The sequence below is a fragment of the Eumetopias jubatus genome, unplaced genomic scaffold (assembly GCF_037043125.1).
Source record: "Eumetopias jubatus isolate StellerSeaLion01/CBP00866 unplaced genomic scaffold, mEumJub1_p1.0 scaffold_7, whole genome shotgun sequence".
Taxonomy (NCBI): Eukaryota; Metazoa; Chordata; class Mammalia; order Carnivora; family Otariidae; genus Eumetopias; species Eumetopias jubatus.
Window position 1 is genome coordinate 78,702,165 of NW_028274813.1, and position 23,437 is coordinate 78,725,601.

Here is a 23,437-nt window from a genome sequence, read left to right on the forward strand (position 1 = left end):
GCTTAGATGTCAGTTCTGCCCAAACTCACCCAGAGATTATTTGTATAGTGATCATTTTTACTGTTTTTGACTAGGATGCTCATGTCATGTGTATGTACATAGGTCAAAAGAACAGATTTTGCACTTCAAAGAGGTGAAGTTTCTTTGCATGGCAATTATACCTTACTAAAGCTGTTAAAAAATAAAACCACAGAAACCTCTTCATTGGCTCTCAAAAGCTTTCATGTGGTAAAATTCAAGGTCTTCAGTGGGAAAATATGGGCTTTAAGGTTTTCCTACCAGCCAATTCTCCTCAAGAAAATCATTTCAGCTCTTTGAGTGAGGGTTCTTTTATGTATAGAACAGAAATGATAAAATCTTGCTGAAATGGTTGTTGTTAGGAATAATTATAACATCTTATTTAAAGTGCCTAGAATAGTGCCTGACACCTGGCGTTTGAAACGACTTAAATTTGAGGTAACAAGTATAAACAATTATCAGCTATTGCCTTAGGGATCATTGTTTGGAAAGAAGAGATGAGGACATAAAGCAACTATCCCTTAGTTCACATTTTGCCTAGGGCTCATCCTGAGTTTGTGTCGTTTAATAATTTATAGAACTTTATGTCCTACAATTAAAAAAAAACTTACAGAGAATCACAATGGACACCACAATTTGTTACCAATACTTGAATTTGGATACATTTTTGTTTGCAAAAAAAATTTATACAGTCACAGCCTTAATATGTTAAGTGAGAACTCTGTTGCCATTGACATTTTAAAAATTGGTGAATTTTAACCTAAAGTAATTTTGATAAACCATATATACCATTTGAAATGTATAATTTTTCACTACATCTGCATATTTGGGGTAAATACCTAGTAGTGCAATTTCTGGATCCATAGGGTAGTTCTATTTTTAATGTCTTGAGGAACCTCAATACTGTTTTCCAGAATGATGTAGTATATGTTGGCTAACTGAACATAATAAAAAAAAAAAAAGAAAGAAATGTATAATTTTATTTTCTCTAAAACAAACAGCAAAAACTTAACATTTATTTATGAACTTTACGTAGTGAGTGTAACTAGCTTTATGACCAAGGGCAAGTCAATAACATTTCTAGATCTCAGTTTCTTCATTTTTATAGAGTAAGGCTTAGATTATAGGACTTCTAAGGTCTTTGCCTGCGTCAAAATTGTACTGCTGGAAAAATGTGTCAAATTATTCGAATTCTTTTTGAGGGCGATGAATCAAACAATCTTGATTACTTCAAAGCATACTGTTGAGTAAGATAAATTTGTAACTCTCATTGTATTTTATCATAGCACATTATTATAAACATTGATATTTTTCTTGGGTAATGGATCAACAGAGAATCTAGAGCTCTCTAGATTGAAAAAAAAAAAAACTGACTAGATACCAATTCCACGATGAAGGATACCATCGTTTTAAAATGAAGGTCAGTGAACAGGGCCAAAGGGTAGCATGGTTTGATAATTATATTAATTATTAGAGGTTTTTTTTCTTTGTCAAGTATGCACAGAGATTTAATTTTTCTAGTTTGGCACACCTGGAATGTTTACTTCAGAATACTCGGCTTCATTCTCTTTCAGAGGGCGAGAGAATAAAAATGGACTCCTAGGTTAGCTGGACTTCTCAATAGCCCATATTTTATTGGGGGTTATAAAACTTGGAAATGAAAGAGAATATAGGTAAGTGGGATTAATTTGTGTGAGTGTGCACAGACATATGCACACATAGGTGTTATTGCCAAGATTTAAAAAGAAAGTCGGTAATGATAGGCAATTTTTTTTGTTCATTTGCCTCATTGATAAAGTTTTATCTTTAAAAGGGCATTGTTCTTTCCCTACTTGCCTACCTCATGTCTGTGCATATGTGTTGTAAACCCATACAAACATGTTTTGCTGAGCATAATGCTATAGAATTTAGGAGAGGAAATTTAAACTTAATGGTGTCTAATACTTTTAAGAATATTAGGGATCATGAACATGTATATTAGTAAACAAAAATATTTTATATATAAACATTTGTGTGTATATTTGTGTGTGTATACAGAGAGAGATGCACACAGGTGTGTGTGTGTGTGTGTGTGTGTGTGTGTGTATAATATTTTAAAAGAAACTTGTCAAAAACAACAGAAGTTGAAGAGAGCATTTCACAAAAATCTCCAAACCTCTAGATGATACCCAGAATAATTTTTTTTTTAGAAATGGAAAAATTATAAAATATATTGTGTTAATAAATCAGAAAAGGCGCTTGAAATAATCTCATAAAATGTTATAGCTTAAATAATGCCCTTCATCAGTATTCTTTGTTTAACATTTTATGTTTATTGATAAATGAAGATGCATTTAAATAATTCAAAGAAAACATTAGCTGCAAGCAAGGAATTAATAATTGATAGGACTGGAAGGACTCTTTTCACTTGGGAAATAGATAATATTAGCTTAATGTGGGGCTGTAGGAACAGAGGAAATGTAATGGATCTGCCTGCTTTAAACTGATGATGGTTATTGTGGTCTAAAAGTTGCTACAAAGGCAAAAGTGGGACAGCTCGGCAAGTGCAATAGATTTCACTCATTTGAGCTGACAGTGCAAATTGTGGTCTGATGTGCCAGATTTATACATGGTAGGAGACCTAATGATCATGACATATAATAAGGAGATGAAAAAAAATAAATGCAAGTTAACCATAATTGGAAAATGGGAAGAAAAACCCTTTGAATGTATCAAGATGATAAAAATAAAGAGATTTTATTTTTCTCCATCATGGTTGAGGACAGAGGCCAGTTAGAAGAGGACTACCTTGCTTTTGACGAGAAACACCCATCATGAGGTTTTGGTTATATTCTTGCTGCAGTTCATGCAGAGGCTTCAGCTACACGTGTGGCAATGCCAACATCTTTGGGGAGTCCCGGAGGAAGAATGCCCCCAGATAGAGGAGATACATATGTTGGCTATTTTCATCTCACCTGTATTTGTCCTTCTCCAAATATGAAAGGAAATTGAGTCCTACACATCTGGGAGTTGCAGAGGTCATTAATTTTGTCCTGCCTTCTCTATAGCCTTCACTCCCACACCCCGGGCAATGGAATTATTCTTGAAAGTGCCCAGGGAATGTTCAAATTACTCCTTGGTTAATTCATCTTTGCCATTGGAGGAACTCTTTAATTTCTAATCCAGCATAATTTAAATATACATCTTTAAGAGTTACATTTAACCCGTCTTGGTCAAAAAGAGCCTTGAAATACTAATAACTATTTCTTAAATCATCCCTCAAATTTGTCACTTTTGCCTTAGAATGTTAATTTTCAAAAAAAAGAAATTGCAGATATGGAACTGGTTTCAGAAAGCAAACTTTTTTTTTGCTAAAATTTGAGGCACTTACAATTTCTGCTGATGCTGCAACCTACCCTTTTGGTCTGAGCGTGGAATTCCAACTCTTGTATACACTCAACTCTAAGGAAACAGTAATACAGGACCTTTCTTCTGGTTAAATATTACAGATCAACATCCTTCTTCCCCCCTCCCCCCGCCCACCACCCCCGACCTACCTCTTCACACAAAATGCATGAAAGAGCATTTAAGGACAGAAAGGCAAAAGAAATCTCTTTTCCCCAAAGTTCTGTTTCTTGCTCCTTTGAAGAAAAGAACAGCTAGAATGGAGTCACAACGTCAGAGACCACCTAAGGCTGGAGGCAGGCAAAACAAACTGCTGTAAGGAGCTAGATGAAGGGGAAAAAAATCCCAAAAGAAGAAAGTGTGACCAACTAATGGTGCCGAAGAGCTCTAGATGGTTGATGCCATGCACAAATATGGATTAGGCGTCGCCATACATTCCACTTTCAAGAGATACCAGAAATGGGATTTTTATTTTGTGCATCTCTCAAGCTTGAAATGTCAGGTTACATTCAAATGAAACTTGCTTGAATGGGTCCATGTTGTGCAGACCAAATAAACGTGTTTGCCTGACCAGAGGGAGTTGGAGTGAGTCCAGTCAGAAACCCTAGATGCTTCCTGAGCTCCCTTCCTAGCTTCCCACTAAGGCATGAACTCACTTCCACTAGGAAGTCTCTCATTCGTGCAAACTAAAAGTTGACTATCAATTTGATCACTTCTTTACTTTGTAAGCCAGTCTTCATGTAGTCAGCAGATACCATACTATTTAGAACTTAATGATAATTTTAAGATTAACTTTGAAAATGCAAAGTAACTTTTAAACTGATCATGAAGAATTTGTGCTTGCTGTAGAAAGGATAGAAATTGCCCATAATTCCACCATCTGAAAGCAACCACTGTTACTAGTTTAGTGTACTTCCTTCTTTTTCATTTTCCTATACATATAAATTTTATATTATATAGTAACTAAAATCTTATGTATATTTAGTTCTGTTGTGATACTATTTTTTTTTTTTTGTTTCTCTTACGTGGACTAAAGCACTGTTAGAGAAGGAAATTATTATTTGCATAGCTTTTAAAAATATTTTTCTCCTAAGACTTAGATTTGATCCTTTAATAATTGTCTTTGTTGAGGACAAAAGTTTTATCCCAGACAAATACGAAACAAATTAGAATTTAGGTCATTGAAGGCATGTTAAGAACAACTAGCTTACAGATGTATCAGGAAAATTTCATGATCGGTTAGGAGATTCCTATTAATCAGAAACTAACCTTCATCCTGAGTTTTCCAATTTCTTAAGAATATACTTTTTAATTCATTTATTTTTTCATATGCATATTCCTTTATTTAGCTTTATTTTTAATCTTGCTCTTGGTGTTCTAGGCATTGTGCTATGTGCTGGCAATACAGAGACAAATGACCACAAGCCCAACATTTTACCAACTGTTTTAGTAGGAAACTGTTAAGTAAAGGAAATAGATAACTAAAATCTCATAAAAGTACTATTATAGAAAACTGCAGAGGCTGGAAGACCTGAAGCCCCAAACATGAATGGAAGCCTATAATGTCTAAGCAGACCATAGCATATTAGTAGTATTTCCTAACGATTTCCACTTCTTCCACTGTCCCCTTAGGGCATCTGGATTGTTCCTGACCAAGTTGTTTGTCATTTACTGTTCTACATGATGCTCTATATGCTTTTGTAGCTTATTTTGGCACTCTAATGTTTTTGCTTTTATCTAGATGAATTACATTCTTTCTTTTGATGTATTTTTTCAGTGTGTAAATGCAATTCTATAACCTTTCTTCTCTAGGTATTAGTTTTGAAATTTACTATTCACCTCTTGATCGCGTATTATCTCAAGTATTAAAAAAATCATTTATAAGAACCATATTAATGGGGCACCTGGGTGGCTCAGTCGGTTGAGCGTCTGCCTTTGGCTCAGGTCATGATCTCAGGGTCTTGAGATTGAGCCCCACACTGGGCTCCCTGCTCAGTGGGGAGTCTGCTTCTCCCTCTTTCTCTGGCCCTCCCTGCCACTTGTGTTCTCTCTCTCTCTCTCTCTCTCTCTAGCAAGTGAATAAATAAAATCTTTTAAAAATATTTAAAAAGAACCATATTAATATATACACTTTTTGGGATATCCATAGTCTTTGTGCTCAAAGAATCTGAATTTTATTTTTTTAAAGATTTTGTTTATTTGACAGAGAAAGAGACAGTGAGAGAGGGGACACAAGCAGGGGGAGTGGGAGAGGGAGAAGCAGGCTTCCCGCGGAGCAGGGAGCCTGATGCGGGGCTCGGTCCCAGGACCCTGGGATCATGACCTGAGCCGAAGGCAGACGCTTAATGACTGAGCCACCCAGGTGCCCCAAGAATCTGCATTTTAAATAATAGAGCTGCTAAATGGTACTCAGTCTAAGGTCAACTCCTCTTCACTCTTGAATTTCCAAACCAATCTTAAGTGTATTATAAAAGACAGAATTAAATGACCAAATTACATCATTTTAGAACATATTTGACTTTCCATCCTAGTTAAGTATCTTAGCGCCTGTACTGGTATGAGAGGAGAGTGCATGCTTTCCAACTGGGAGCAAACACACATGACAGTTTGAAAGTCTGCACCCAAGAACCTGTTACTGGCTAGCAAGATTGGCAGTTGTCTAAACTGGGGTAGGCTAGGAGTAGAAGCCTGTATTAGTCTGTTCAGGATGCCACCCCAATAGAACACAGTCTGCATGGCTTATGTACAACAAAAACTTATCTCTGCTCATTCTGGAGGCTGCAAGTCTAGGGTCAGAGTACTAGCATGGTCTGGTTCTGGTGAAGTCCCTTTTTGGGGGGACACACTGACAACTTCTCAACAGAGGTCCTTACATGGCAGAAAAGGGGCTACAGAACTCTGTGGGGTCTCCTTCAGAAGAGTGCTAACCTCATTCAGGAGGGCTCCAACCTCAGGACTTAAGATCTTTTCAAAGGCTCACCTCCCAGTACTATCACACTGGGCATTAAGATTTCAACATAGGAATTTGAGGGAGACACATATTCAGACTTTGTAGAACCAAAGCAGAGACAGTGAGAAGATCAAGTTTAAGGTAGGAAATCAGATAGCCAGACCAGACCAGGTAGCATGGTAGATTCTGTAGGAGTAGCAAAGGTTTTTACTTTACAGAACCCAGACAAAATTCTGTCGGATTGCTCAGTATTACCCTCACTGATTTTTTTATTTCAGCTTCTAAGGTGTTCTGTCCCATGCCATCAAAAGCACATTCTGACTTCTGGTTCTAGAGCTGCCCAACTATTGACTATCCAATAAACTTAGGATATCAATACAGAAATTCACTCTGTCTACTTATTTATAAAGCATAGTATTTCATAAGAACTAGTTACAATCTGTTGTTAAGAGCTCTTATCAATATTTAAGTTAAAAATTAAAATAGCTTAAGTTAAATATTAAACACATTTTAGCTATTAATCAAGAGTATATTCAGAAATAAACTCACACATATAGGGTCAATTAACTTATGACAAAGGAGTCAAGAATATACAGGGGAGAAAAGACAGTCTCTTCAATAAATGGTGCAGGGAAAACTGGACAAGCACATGCAAAAGAATGAAACTGGACCACTATCTTACACCATACACAAAAGTTAACCCAAAATGGATTAAAGACTTGAATGTTAGATCTAAAAGCATTAAAATCCTAGGAAAAAACAGGCAGTAAGCTCCTTGATATTTGTATTGGCAATGATTTTCCCCCCTTTGGATTGGACACCAAAATCAAAGGCAGCAAAAGCAAAATAGCCAAGTGGGACTACCTCAAACCAAAAAACTCTGAACAACAAAAGAAACTATCCATACAATGAAGAGGCAACTTACTAGGTTGGAGAAAATATTTACAAATTACCTATCTGTAAAGGGGTTAATATCCAAACTAAGAATGCATAACAACTTAAGAGCAGAAAACAATCTAATTTAAAAAAATGGTCAGAAGATCTGAATAGACATTTTTCCAAAAGCACAAAGATGGCCAATAGGTATATGTAAAGATGCTCAACATAACTGAACATCAGGGAAATGCAAATGAGATATCACCTCACACCTGTTAGAATGGCTATCATCAAAAAGAAGAAGAAATAACAAGTATTGATGAGGATGTGGAGAAAGGGGAACCCATGTGCATGGTTGGTAGGACTGTAAAATGGTATAGCCACTGTGGAGAATAATATGGAAATTACTCAAAAATTAAAACTAGAACTACCATATTATCCAACTGTTCTACTTTCAGGTATCCAAAGAAAATGAAAATACTAACAGAAAAAGATATATGCACCCCATGTTCATTGCAACATTATTTACAATAGCCAAGATATGAAAGCAACCTAAGTGTCCATTGATGGATGAATAAAGAAAATGTGGTGTGTATACAGGCACATACCCACCTACCCATCCACACACAGGAATATTATTCAGCCATCAAAAAGAGGGAACTCCTGCCATCTGCAACAACATGGATGGAACTTCATGTCATTATGCTAAGTGAAATAAATCAAAGACAGACAAATACTATATAATCTCATATGTGCAATTAAAAAAAACAAAAAATCAAAAAACTACCACCACCACCACCAACAAAAACTGAGCTCATGGATACAAAGAACAAACTGGTAGTTGCCAGAGGTGGGGAGCAGGGAAGCAAAATGGGTGAAGGGTATCAAAAAGTACAAACTTCCAGGTACAAAATAAATCATGGGGATATAATGTACAGCATAGTGACTACAGTTAATAATACTTTATTGTATGCTTGATGGTTGCTAAGAGAGTAGATACTAAGAGTTCTCATCACAAGGAAAATAATTTTGAAAACTATGGATGGTGATAGACTTATTATGATTATTTCACAGTATATACTAATATTGAATCATTCTGCTGTAGACATGAAACTAATATGTTATGTCAATTATATCTCAATTATTAAAAAGGAGTATAAGCCCTCTGAGAGTACTATGAATGATGGATAGTAAAGAACTTTTCCTTCCTCTCACCTCCAGATTTATTGATAAGAAAAGACATACATACGTGAAACAACTGGAAAACAATACAAGAAGAAATTGCCTCCTTAAGGTCCAATACCTCTTACTACTCATGGAAATTCCATTACAGAGAATTTGGGGAAAAAAGCAAAACAAAAGCAAACAAACAATCCTTCCATTCTCATCCGGCCATAGTAAACATCTGAATGTGGTGAAGTTGTGAGAATACTTTAACCTCAGGGCTCTATTCCTAGAAGCTTTCAAACTGCTTGACTGTGGCCTATTCAACGTTTAATGAAACTCACATTTCTCGGATTCTCCAATTTGGAGCTCTAGCTTTGCCTAATGGGTTAAATCAGTACCTATTAGGTTAATTATTGCTGGCAAAGAGGCGAGAAAGATGAGGGAGAATACGCTACAATCAAAAAGCAGAATTCTAAGTGCAGTCAGAAATAACTGATCCATGAGAACCCAGGGAATCAACCCTTGGAGGTGAATCTCCTGCAGACATAAAGACTCCTCAGACCGCACATACAAAGGATGGGCTAATGTAGCAGGGGTCTCTTGGGTTTGAAATTTCAGGTCACTTAAATTCTAGCTCCCAGTTGCTCGCTGCCCTTCTGTGGAGGTTTCCATAGACAGGTACATAATGTGGGGCCTTAGGAATTGCAGTGGAAGAAAGCAGCGTTTCCCGTCCCCACTCCCCAGCAACTATATCTCCACTCAGAAAAACTCTGAGCTACATGAGTTGGCAATGACAGTAGACACATGCCTGGGATTCTTTTTCAACTTTATGTACAGCTTTTAATGGCATAATTACAGCTGTTCAGTAAGTGATGCCTCTAAACTGAGGACTGCAATGAGAAGCAGCCCAGCCAGGAGAACCAGGGGCAACATGTTCTTGTTATTGCCAGTTAGTGGGGATAGAACATATGGTCACTTTACAAAGGTGAGTTCCCAACAAGCAGGAATCCCAGCCAAATGATGCCCAGCTGGATTTCTTCTTTTAAATTCATTTATGCTTTCTGTCCAATTTTTCTTCTCATTTATTCTGAATTACTATTTTTCTTAAAATTGGGGGTGGGACTATAGGAGAAAACACATTTGCAATCAGAAAAATAACTTAGGAAATAAGTGATCAGAGTCACACCCTGCCAATAACTTATGGGTGATGAAGAAACTCAAGAAGTAACTAGTATCATTATTAATCTTCAAATGGCATTTCTTTGCCTTCCTGGTGACAACATAGAGCCCGAGAGAAGTTTGACTGTAGGATATTTGAAAATGAATTCAAATCACCGTTTTCTCGTCTCTGAAACAGAGAGAGCTCCTTGAGACCCCCAGCCCCATCATGCCTGCTCCTGTGGGAGAATGGCCCCATCCCCCTCCTGGCAGTGAAGGAAGAGGTAGACCACACTCACCTTGGTGGCAGCTCAGTCCATCCAGCCTTTGCCGAGTTGACGTTCATCAGTACGGGCCCTTCCACCAAGTGGTTAGGAGCGTCAGAGAGAAAGAAACACTGTGTAAGGGTTTTTATTGAAGACGTCACTGACACAACTCACTAGAGCTGCGAACCAGCCTGGTGCGCTACTTCCAGCGCCCCTACGTGTCGTCCTCCCCACCTGGAACCTTTCAAGATTTTTTCATCTATTAAGAACCTATGCCTATAACGCTGTTTTCCACCTCTTTTAATATGTCTTTAACGATGTTCTGTTGTGAAACTGATTAAACATATCTCTAATTAAAAAAAAAAAAACAATTACGTGTGTGTGTGTGTGAGAGAGAGAGAGAGAGACAGAGACAGAGACAGCTTATTCTTTGTGGAAAGGTTGAACAAAGTAAAAAATGTCTTGATCCAGCCCTGCCCCACAGGTTCCTGGTCATGCCTCTGACTCCCACCTCCACCCCTCCCCATGCCCCTTGTTAACGTAAGGAAATGATTTGACAGCAATTCATGTATATTAATTATACTAAAAATATACATTAAACAAGACAAATTTAGCAGAACTGCCAGCACCATTCACCCCATGCCCTTTACCCATCACTCCCTCCCAACCCCGAGTTCCTCTCCTCTCACTGCTCCCATCAAGTCTCTTACTCTCCCAAGTCCCCAGTACCGTGACCACCTATGGTGGCCAAAGGAGACTTCCAATTGGTGGACTGAGTGAGGGAGAAGGGGAGGATACTTGTAGGATGGGCTGAGGGGTGCGGGCATCAGGAAGGGAGGCGCTAGCCTGACAAGACTCACCCAGGCACTAATATTACCAAGGATTACACAAAATAATAATGGGAAACTATCTAGTACAATTCATGTTTATAGTAGTATTTAGCCAACAGATAAATGTATCCCATCAAAGTTTCTGAAAGGTAGCTTCTACTCATGCACAAATATGTGACGTGGATATGGGGAAAAGAAGGCTAAAACCGTAAGAACCCTGTAATATTTGGAGTAAAATCATGATGTGGAGAACCTTGCTGTGAAGAATTTTATAGTACTGTTGTTCTTCATCTCCTGTGATCATATTACAGTCTATATAGACAAAATAATAGAAAAAAATATAAATATATTTGCTTATGTTATTCAGTGTTGCTACCAAGGACACACACACACACACACACACACACACACACACACACACACACACTATACAAGGTAAAATATAAAATATGGTGATGAAATCAGGGTGAAGGAAACATCAGAGTAGAAAAAAAGTGAAATTAACTTATGGAACGTTCTCTGTAAAGATTTTTGCACTGGTCTTGGAGACCACAGGTTTTATTCCGAGCTTGCATTAATTATAATGCAACAGGGCACCTAGATTTTAGCTCATCTGGAGTTATTCTCACTTCTGCATAGTCATTATCACTAGAGTTTGAAGTTCCAAAGCAATTAACACCACCCTTCCAACACAGAACACAGTCTACATAATTTCTGTTTATTTGGTTGAAGTCTTCCTAATGCTTAAACATATTCTGCATCCAATAGAAAAGTTAGGCTGAATCTAGGCAGGAACACATGCTCAGATGCTTGTGATTGGCAGAAGGGGGAGATATGGGAGAGAACCGAGCTTGGCCAACTGAAGAACACCCCCCACTACCGCCCAGCCCCAGCCTATCCTGCCCTATGGAAATGTGGATGTGGGCCCAGCATGGCCAGCGTCCCTTTGTCCGTCCTTTCATTTCTGGGGATCACTCAGTTCAACTTCTCAGATCGACTTGTTTACCAGGCAATAGGCCTAATCAAAAAAACATGTACATAAATATAGATGATGATAAAGTCAACATTCCAAACATACAGAAACTGGCAGTCCTGTATGAAAGAGAGAAGTTAAATAAAAAATATTTTTGAGAATGCTCTCTTCCTTGACAGAATTACTAATGAGACCACTTTCCTTAAAAGTTCATGCAAAATCCATGGCATAGCTGTGTTTATTTTAATTAAAACACAAGCCAAATTCAAAACAATTTCAACTCTCCTACAAAATCTTATAATATGAACTGATGCTCTAGGGAGACGCGATGTTTTTATCGTGTGGCTTCAAGGACCTGTCAACACTGCTGAGTACGCCCCAGGAGGATCTGTAGCCCATTTGAGAGTCAGCCACTACATAAATTCCTCCAAATCTCCTAATAGCCTTTCTGTGGAAGATGAGTAAATGTTCTCATATCGCAGTTGTAGAAAGTGAGGCTTAAGAAATGAAAGACTTCACTCCCACTTCTAGTTAGGGATGATTCTGGACCTAAAATCCAGGTCCTTTAATTCCATAATTTTTCCCCATTTGGAACCTCCAAATTCATCTTCTAAAAACCTCGAATTTATGCTTTGTATGAATGCTATCATAACTTTAGGTCGTCTTCAAAAACCTGAAGATGAAAAGTTTACCTAAATAATTCCAGGGACTGAGACAATTTTGTTGGTGCTGATTCACTTTCAAATGATTTCTTTTTATTCCTGATGCAAGATAGCCAACATACTGTATGTCAGCATTTGATGTGCGGAGAAGTTCTGCTTTGCCATATATTTCCTCTCTGCTGATTTTGTTCACAAATATGTAAGCAAAGGAACAATCTTCTCTTTCTTTCTTGTCACAGTGGCCATGTTATAGATTGTTGGCGACAGGGGATAAAAATTGGCTCTACCCTTTCCGATGGCTGGTATTAAATGGAACAGTCTTTGAGAGGTGCCAATTCTTCATAACTAATGGTGGTCTTTTCAAAGAGGTTTTTCCAAATGTGTTTGCCTTATGAAAGAGTAGTGGTTGGGGGCAGTCCATTACCCTTTCCAATAAGGAAGATGGATTAGTTTTGACTGACTCTGTGTAAAAAGCTTGGTTCTTGTCCAGTTGGCAAGAGCATAAAGAAAAGTAATTACCTGAAAGTAAAAGGAAAGAAAAGAAAAAGATAAATATTGTATCTAGTACTCTCCCTGGTTACTTGGGATTCTGGCTTTCTTTCCAATTAAAAAAATAATAATAATCTTTTTTAGGACCAAGAAAAAAAATTCCATAGTATCCCAGTGGAAAATCTCATTCAAGAGTGGTTTGGGTGTTTATAGTGGTGTTCATTTTTTTTTCTTTTGAAAACCTTTATCTGAATCAGATTATTTAGTTTTGTGCCAGAGTCCCAAAATCTATATGAAATAACGTGTAAGATAAGTGAAAGCCTTAACTAAAATGGGAAATAGGAAATACAGCTCATTTCTTGAGACAACTGCTTTAATATATAAGCTATCTTCACCCCATAACATTTTTATGGTGATGAGAGTCTAGAGAAAAAGTTCTGTGTAAGCAAATCTATTTATCTATTTATCTCTCTATCTATCATCTATCTATCTATATTTAGTGTTGAACTGACATTATAAAATACAAATTTTTCATAGTTTGAAGGGAGCAGAAGAGCAAAAGAATAGCTTAAGATTTCAAAATGTTTTAGTTACGTGATCCGATTCTTCATATAAATACCCTTGATGATTCAGTGACATCACAAACTGATAGTTTCTAATTTATAGCTATCAGAAGTAAGACAGAAAGGTTTCATCACTTGTTCAAATGATGCATCATAGGTTTATCTAACAATCATGCTAGAATAGGCTTTTTCATACACTACTAAAAATTTTAGAATTTGCTGGACCTCAAAAAAGTTAGAAAAATGTAGGGACACTGATATTAAAAGAAGAAAAAAAAAACCTTCAGAAGTATCAGTTTTTGTCTCAGGGATTTCCCTTCCCTCAGTTCTTCAGAATTAAAAATTTAAAAAGTATTTTCATACGTCAAATAACTCATTCAAACTGTTTAATCCCACCAAAAATATTTCTTAGAAACCAGGTCTCGAGAACATACGCTTCCCCACTTTTAAATTGCTCTTCATAATATACTGTAATTTAAGTTATTAAAACCTTTCCAGTGGTGAGCTCTAGTTAGCAGGCACGGAGCTGGGGAGGGAGGCCACCTCACCCACAGTTAGACAAAGGGGCTTATCGTTGGTTGAGAGCTACATGAAATAGGACTTCATCTGTATTTGAACACACAAAGATGACAGACATGCTTCTGCATGAGACATAGAATCTGGGAGAGAAACAGATAATTTCTATATAGTCCTATACCCTCACTACCCACTTTTAAAAGCTTCGAACTTGCCAGAAGTCACAGTACCATATATTATAATAGGACTTAGAAAGAGCATGCTGGGGATGGTAGGGAAATTACTTAGCAACCAGTACAGCATAGGCGCAGACCAATTGTAATAAATGCCAGCTAGAGGCAGGTCAGAAGGCCCCTTGGTGGTCCAGGCTTCAATCCTTTAGTGTCTGGACTGTGGGAGGTCTGAAAGTCTTCAGGGTATAGTAGCAGTGGAAAGTTAGGGCAAAGCAGTGGCCATTTAGCAAGTATATAATAATATTTCAATATTTTAGCTACTAGAATAGTTGTATCACTGAGTATCAGCCCTGGTATGATCTAGTAATATTACTGAGAGAGTAATTCAGTTTCTAATTTGGTGAATTTGGAATCTAATTTTAAGTTTTCAGTGGGAAAATGCATTCTGAGTTCTATTTACTCTTGATAAATTTTATTTTACTATGTACAAATAAACTTTTGAAACACAAACTGATTTTGTATTGTACACTGTCTGTAATGTTGATACTATATCTTACTGTCTGTGGTATTCACAAGAGACATGTTTGGAATAATGATATTAATCTCTCTCAGGCTCTTCACCTAGCCGAATGATAACCAAGTGTCGATATAGCTTTGTAATTATAACTTCTACATCTTAAGCTTTAAAAATGAATTCTACATTTACCTGTTTCAGGTTTTCAAATTCTAGAATTCACTCTAACTTATAAAATCCTCCTTAGATAAGTAAGGCAGATATGAGGCTCAGGTAGAGAAGGCCCAACCCGAGGCAGAAGATGATGAGCAAAGGGTCTTAGGAGCTTGGCAACATGCTCCTACTTCACTGAAAACCACAGGCCTAATATGTAACAACTGACATTGTTTAGAGCTGCATTGTCCAGTACAGTAGCCACTAGCCACATGTAAGGATTTACATTCAAATTTAAATTAGATAAAATCAAATCAATTTAAAAATTTAGTTCCCTCGTCACATTAGCCACATCTCAAGTATTCCATAGCAACATATGGCTAGTGGCTAATATTGATACGGTTCTAGTTCACTGCAGAAAGTTATATTGGACAGTTCTGGTCCAGAGGTTTATTATATCTTATTTTAATTTCTCTCAATAAAAGTAAAAATACTTCATCTTTTTCTGTCTCCAGAAGAGGGAGAAATAGGTAGGCTTATCAGTCAAAAATTATTTCCAGGCTTCTCAAAATGATTCTTGTCATGCTTTTCACTTCTGTGCTTTTAACCAGCCAAATGTACAAAAAGACCACTCTAGTCCATTTTATTTCAACCCATGGTGATATTTCTCAAAATCTAAAGTTTTCTGTGCCTTTATTTTACATTATAATTTAGGAACTGCATAAAATTCTGTTCAATGGATTCAATGTTGAGTATGTCATATTTGGCACTAGAAATTTCCTTTAGATAATTTTCTACTAAAAATAATAAGACAATGGCTTTTTTAAAAGACTATTTATTTGAGAGAGAGAGAGTGAGCACATGGAGGGGCAGAGGGGCAGAGAAACAGACTCCCCCTGAGCACGGAGCCCAATATCCCAACCCTGAGATCATGACCTCAGCCAAAACCAAGAGTCAGGGTTTAACTGACTGAACCACCCAGGCACCCCAAGACAATGGCTTCCTAACCACTCCCCTGCCTACAAAAAAAAAAAAAAAAAAAAAAAAATTTGTCTTAATTCTTGTCAGCAGTCTATCAATGTTATTTGGGGTCAAAACTAATATTCAGGTAACTTTCTTATGTTGCCCAAATGTAGACTCACCTAGAACAAGGAGAAAAGGCTTTCGGATTAAATTCAAGTTTTCCTTTACTGTATTTGGGAAAACTAGTTTGCGCGAGTAGACATCTCTAACATTGTCATAGACACCAACCTGAATGCTGAATATAATTTCTTTGTGTCTCAGTGATTTTTTACTAGACTATGGTACACTAAACCAACCAGATGAAAACTAGGGAGAACATTCTACCCACTGTTTGATATGCATGATGCCAAGCTCAGGTAAGATCAATTGCTTCATTGGATTGACTGATTCTTTTGGCGGCATCTATCTATCTATGAAGATAAGAAATCTGGAAACTAGTCATATCTCAGTTTTCCCAGTTATATCACCAGGCAACACAGGTGACAACAGATTTCTCCCTGTGCAGTGATTTTCTACGTGTCCTCTGGTTGTATCACCTGTCACAGAAGGAGCTATTTCTCAAGAAAAGTTTGCAGAGTGCTAATTCAAATCCTTGCGTCCTTAGACCCCAGAGACAGGACTGCAGATGAGGGTGTGTTTTTATAGTTTCACCCTTGGCTCTAATGGCAGTTGTGTTGGCACTGGGCTTGAGAATGCTGTTGAAAGGATGTTTCCGCCAAGCTTGCTGGCATTTGGTATGCTTGTATTGTATTGATACAGTATTTGCCTTGGCATCCTTACTGCTATCCTTCTCATTTTTTAAATGTTGACATTAAGAGTGCAAATTTTTATTTTTCACTGTTAGAAGAGAAGAATAAAAATTTCTTGATACTTTATCAACAGGATGTGATTTGCCAGGGTAAATTTCTTAAGCTAATTTCCTCTTGAAAATATTTGAGTTTTAATTTTTTAAAAAAAGTTATAACTCCTCATTGTTTGCATTAACACGTGCTTAAAATGAAGATTGAGAGGTAGGAGAGAATTTGTTTCAATTCTACCAACTCAATTTCTGGAATGTAACTAGTTTAGATAAACCAGATTTTTAATTTTGTTTCATCTTGCTTTGTTTGTGACTTAAAAAAAAAAATCTCTTACTTCCAAAGCTTTTTTTTTGAAGTGCCAGAAAATCTTTATTTTAATCCTTCAGGTTTCTTCTCAAGCCAAAGATCAAACCCAGCCATACTGCTCCTGAAATACATCCATCACGGGTCTCATCAAGTCTTTTTCTTTTTTTTTTTTTTTTTTTTTGGTGTAATTGTGTTTATAGAAAGTGGTGAAGACAACTATTTAATCATATTTTCCCATGTTTTGAAAAGCAAATAAATTGAGCTTGTGAGACTATAAGGGATAAACCATTGCCAACACATGTATGTCAACAAATCAACTGCTGCAATTCTCATTTATAAGCCTGTTTTCCATTCTTACATTATCTTTTTCCTGGGCCCTTATAATAATCTCCTAAATACTCTTCCTGAGTGGGTTCCTGTATTCATCTGCCTTTGGGATTCATTTGTATAAAATACATTCCTAGTCATATTGCAACATGGACTCCTGTCTAAAACATGAAGAGGTTGTATGTTGTGCAAATCTGTTTGTCTTAAGTCTGATTCAAAGCTCCGCGTGGTCTGGCCTCAAATAGCTTCTCCTAGATCCTTAAGGGTAAGCTCAAGTTTTATCCAGTCCACCTGGTACGCAGATAGTGCTCAGGAAATTTGTTGAAATTCCCTAAGTTCCCTATAGCTGTCAACTGAACAAGACTCCATTCCCATGGTCATATCTTTATATGACATAAGAGTCTTACAGTGTTCTCCCCACCTAAAATTACTTCTTTTCTTCCATCTCCTGTTTCTATCTTCCAGCCCCCTCTTTGAAGACTCATCTCAAATGTTTCCCTTCCCAGAAATTCTCTCTGATTTTGAAAACTAAATGTACCCTTCCTTTGAAGTTCCTTTCAGAGTATTTACAGCATGCATTACGTTCCGTATTATGTTATACCTATTTGTCACGTCGTTTTAACCTCCCTACTGGATTCTAAGTTCCTTTGGGACTGGAAATTGTGTCATAATCATTGTTGTTTTACCCACAGTGGGCCTAGTATAATGTTATGAATCAGGCAATGAGCAAACTGTACCATTTTGAGACTAATCATGTAAGAGGCTTATTATGTAACAAATAACCTAGTAGAAGAAATCAAAAGAAATCCTATCTTGTACACTTAGGTAGTGCCTTTCAAATGTTTATATTCTCTCACATTACAATGTTATAATACCTTAAATGAAGCTCTTTATAAGGACACTAAATAGGAATAAATTAGATGAAACAAAACAATTTTCCACACAAAAATTTATTAAACTCACCTCAAGAAAATATCTATTAATTTTTTATATGTAGAGATCTCATTTTATCATTAATTGTTCCTTGCTAGAAAAAGATGTTTCTCTTCTAGTCATCTTAGAGTCAAGGCCTAATCCACCTCCTTGTCTTCCCTTCATTCTTGACCTCACTGATTAGTGATATCTTAGGTGTCTTCCGGGTTTATTTACCAGCCAACAGCTGTAGCGCATGGGCTTTATGTTCTTAGCACCATAAAATGCAAATCTGTGGCTCCTCTTGTGTCATAGTCTCTGCTATTTCTCCTTACAATTAAACAACTCATGGATTGTCAAACTTACTCTTGAAAAGAGTTAATTTCCAGACATGTCATTTGGAAGGCAGGCCATTTCAGGGATCTAGTGTGACCAGGAAAAAAATAAAAGCCATGTTGAGATGGAAAAATGACGTGAACAGAGGGATAACTCAGAACATAGCGGTAGGAAATTTGTATCTGTTTCAATAAGTAACAGGTCCGTAATATGGGTCCCTGAAGAGGGTGGCAGACGGCATTAAAAGTCATGTGTAGGGGAGTTTGAGGTAGGGAGAGACTGAGGCTAGGAGCTCTTGAGTGTGGTAATAGCATAGCCAGGTGACTACTAGGATGCTGCTCTTGGGAACAGAGAGGTAGAAATGTAGTATTCAATTGGAGTGGCACTGACAAGGAAAAATCAATAGGATTTGGCAACTTCTGGGATATGGGAGAGGTATGGACAGGTCAGATAAGGCCTATGGAGAATAATGGCTCCATAAATAGAAATTGACAAAATGGGAAGCACAATTATTTTTGTAATGGGACATGTCTTAGTCCATTTGGGATGTTATAACAAAATACCATAGACTTATATAAAAAACTGAAATTAATTTCTCACAGTTCTGGAGGCTGGGAAGACCAAGATCAAGGTGTTGGCAGATAGAGTGTCTGAGGAGAGCCCAGTTCCTGGTTCACAGGCAACCATCTTCTTGCTGTGGCCAATGAATTTGGGGGAAACAATAACATTCAGCATATAGCAGGATACTAAGTTCAGCTTTAGATAATAGTTGCAATGAGATGATGTATAATGAATATTGCTTAGGTCTGAAGTGGAGAAGTCTCTAGCCAGAGTTAGGTTTTAGGTCACTCCAGAAGAAAAGAACACGGTGGGATGAGTACTGCAACCAGCTTTGCTTACTCCACAGGTTTGACTCAGATCTGCTTTAATTTTTGAGACTTTCTAAACTACAATGTAGGCATTAGGTTTGTTAAAACCTCTCTCTTGAAAGTGCTTATCATCTATTTACTAATTCATTAACATTCATAGCACCAAGTAGCATAATAATGGGGTACAAAAGCAGGATAACCCACATTCCCAGAGTCCTAAGATGGCTTTGTCAGTTTCTGAGTAAATTGCTACCCTTAGATGCAAACATGCTGGAATTTTGCTAAATCATATCCACAATGGAGCCAAAGCCAATAGATGGTAGGTCCAGTTAAAGCAGTGATTCTCAACTGAGGGTGATTTGCACCCCCCCAAACCCCCACCAGGAGACTACCGGCAATGTCCAGAGACATTTTTTAGCTGTCACAACTGGGGAAGGAGTGGAGGCCAGGGATTCTGCTAATCTACGTACAATGCATAGGATAGCACCATAACCAAGCATCATCTGGCTCAAATGCCAATGGTGCCGATGTTGAGAAAGCCTAGATTAGAGTGGCTTTCAAGGAATTTACTGTTAGTTTATGTCCTAGATGTCCTTACATACACAAAGTACTTTGTGAAGTAAGTATTTGTTCATTTTTGATGTATTGATTGATATACTGAAATAAGATCAGCATAAGATGTATTTGCCCTAAAGGTTTTCCCATGGCAGGGATGCCAAGGCAGTATTTACTATGCTTCTGTTTCTGGAAATTGGCAATGTTGAATAAAAGACCAAAGCTGTATCCCTTTTTCCACCCTTAAGTGCAAAACCAATGTTCTTGTGCCTACTTTCTTTAGTCAGCAGGTTTACATTTTTTAAAAAGAAAATAAAAATCTTACTAATTTTTAGAATCTTACAAAGAATGCTGCACCTTGAATTCCATTGATGAAAAGGAGAAAAAAAAAGAAATAGATTCAGAATGTCAGTTTGCCCTTAAGTGATGTATTAGCTATAAGAAATCTCATTACAATTTGATGCCTGAATCCCTTGAAGGAAAGATCTTATATCGTGAAGGTAGCATATGTGTCATGTGATGTAAGTACTTACTTTTATTGAATAGGTAAGTATATAATAGCTAAAAGCCCCATAAATCAGCTAAATGTTCTCTCAATTTATAGAGAATATTTGATCTGAGAACATTACTGTCTGGTGAACGACAGGGAGGAAAAGGAGACACGAAATGCAATAGAGATGGATATGGTGGGTAATTCCTTTGGATTCAGAGTATCAGATTTCACGTCACTAACGGACAGCCTGCACGGCATCTGTCCTGTCCATAGACCGCTCAGGCAATTTTAAAAATATAAGACTCGCATATTAGACTTGGCAAATGGGGAGCTACATGTATATAACCAAATCACTCCAGAGGGACGTCCAAAAATAACGGAGAGGATGGATGCAGCATAGATATGTTGGAGGAAGTCATTTTTCACTGGACTTTTTATTTAAGCAAATTGAATGGTGATGAAAGAAAAAAGCAACTATATTTGGTCAATATCTGTCAGAGAGCCTTGTTCATCAGCAGAGCTAGGAAATGCTCTGTCTGGCAGGCTAGGAATAAAGAAGGACAGATTTAAATAGCCTAGCCCAGAGAGTAACCTGACATTTGCCTAAAGGTCAGAGGAATGAACTGGATTATTTTCTCTTTTTCCCATAGCAGGAGGAGGGGGATGATTTCTTGCCAACCGTGGAAATTCTTCAACCCCTTTCTCTGCAACGTTTTACTTTCTAACACATGGTATAGGTTCTTATACATTAAAAATCTCATCCTTTGACCTTTCACAATTAGCATCTTACTTCCTTTCTATTTTCTGCTGCCAAGGACTTGAATGAGAGCTAAAGCTACTGTCTTCATTTCCTTATCAACCTCCTAACCCCTCTGCAAACTAACTTTCATCCCCATGATTGTTCCCACTTTCTAGGCCTGACCAGTCTCTTTCTAGGCAATTAGAAGCACTGCACATCATGCATAAGAGCCTTGGTCCCCCACTAACTCTATCCAAACATCCTTTTCTTGTTCCTCAGCTTTATAGAGCACTCTGAAGCACTGAAGAGTGTTGAAAGTCCTCCTGGGTCTCCAAATCCTCTGACCATTCCTTTCTCCTAGTCTAGTTTCTTTTGGACTTCCTAACCCAAAGTATCTTTTAGAGCCGACTCCCTTGCCATCTATCAACACACACAGGTTCCAAGTTCATCTATTAAGGACCTTCAGACACAGTGCTTGCCCTCAAATAGTTTATGATCTAATTAGGGAGATAAGTCCACTACATGAAGCGAAAATACCAATGCCACATCTCCAGGGAACTCCCATAGCTTTCGTTAGAACAATATCTAACAAAAGTTAGATGGGCAGATGGCTGATGGATGAATAGATGGATAAATGAGTGAATAATTACAGAGATGGAGCCAGATCAGTGCTGAAGAATAGGGAAGATGGCAGGAAAGCATGTGAAAGAGATTTAAACTGGTCTTGAAAGAAGAGAGTAGTGGATTGAAAGAGGGGCAACTTTCCAGGCAAAGGCAACAGAATAAACAAAGCTTTAGAGATAAAGATAAGAACAGATTGTCTTCGGTTCTCTCTCATCTATAGTTTTCTCATTTGTACAATGGAACTGATCATAGAAATCACTTTATAAGACTGTTAAATGACTTAATATTTATGAAATGTTTCTGCAGTGCCAGGCACTGCATTCAATAAGTGTCCCACTGTAATTATCATCCTTGAAGGAACCGAGATCTAAAACATCTGTTTACAATAAAATATACCAAGCAGCTATCTGCTAATATGAAAGCGTATATAGTTTCATTATGTATTGCTCTGAGGAACATTTGAAAAGTGCTGAAGCATTTCAGAAAACAAGAGAATACTTAAAATACCCTGTTCTTACCTGTTGATGCTCACCTTCAATAATTTAAAGTATATATTATTTAAAAATGCTGCTCATGTAGTAACTTTTACTATGATAAATTTGGGTATTAGCTGCTTCTGAACTTTTGAACCTGTTGTGGGACTGAATCCACAACCAATACAGAAATGTTTCCTGTCATTTTATAATTCATGAAGTTAAATACCTTTGCTTGCTATGGTTATTGAGGGAAAAGGTATTGAACTGGTAGGACTGAACTCCACATGGATCTTTCATATACCTAGAAAATGTTGATTTGTGAAAGCTCTGTTGTACATCTTCTTGGGTTTGTCACTGAGTGAGATTTATATTGTGGCAAAAGTTATAGTGCAGCCCAGGCCTGCCCTCTGATTCTGAGGCTTCGGCTGTTTGCTGGGCTTATTTGCTGCTTCTTATTTCTTTTTCCTGGGTTACTCCTTCCCTCAATGAATGTAACACATTCACATCCAAATCTTTAGAAATTACATCTCCTCAATTCATGTTTTATTCCAAAAGTTCCTGAGATCTCACTTAGCATTAATTCATCCATTGAAAACATATTCTATAAGAGCCATGGTCCTAGGTGGTAAAAAAATTCATGCAACTCTAACGTGGCCTCTAATTTCCAGGAAGCACTCTCCTGTATGGCAAAGACAGAGGGGTAAATTAAACAACACGGTCAACCACTAGAGCACAGACACTGGAATTACTCACACTGGGGGAACCAGGGAAGATGTCACAGATGGGCTGACACTTGAGCAGAGCCTGAAGGATGGCAGGTGGAAAGGGATGTGTGTGTAAAGGACTGCGAAGGAACGGTGACACCTTCCGGGTGGTCTGGAAGAGAGTAGAAAGAAATGAGGTTGTAGGGGTGGGTAGGAATGAGAGTGGGAGAGGCACATCGTAAAGGATCTTGTATGCCTGGCCAAGAAATTAGAAATTTTACAAAATCGCTTCTCGGCCTTTTGGCTAAGATCAGGTGTAGAAATTTTACAAAAAAATCTATTATATATTTTTTCCAAACTTTTTTTCTATATATGAAACTTGGATAATTCTTTTCTTATACTTGCCACATTTATTATTCAGATTCTGTAAGTACTTCATAAGTTGCATAGAGTATAAATGTGTATTTTTAAAAAATTTCTTTATGCTTGTATTTACTCCGTTGTTATCTCTTAAGAGATTTTAACCGGCATTTGTGGTCGAACTTGAAAATTACTTAATTGCTGCTGTCAATAACATCCCA

The 23,437-nt window shown here is 37.4% G+C and overlaps 1 pseudogene; it reads left to right on the plus strand.

The window, feature by feature from the left end:
• The first annotated feature begins 23,140 nt into the window (after window positions 1–23,140).
• Window positions 23,141–23,220, plus strand: LOC114221487 (U2 spliceosomal RNA; annotated as a pseudogene).
• The last annotated feature ends 217 nt before the right edge of the window (window positions 23,221–23,437 follow it).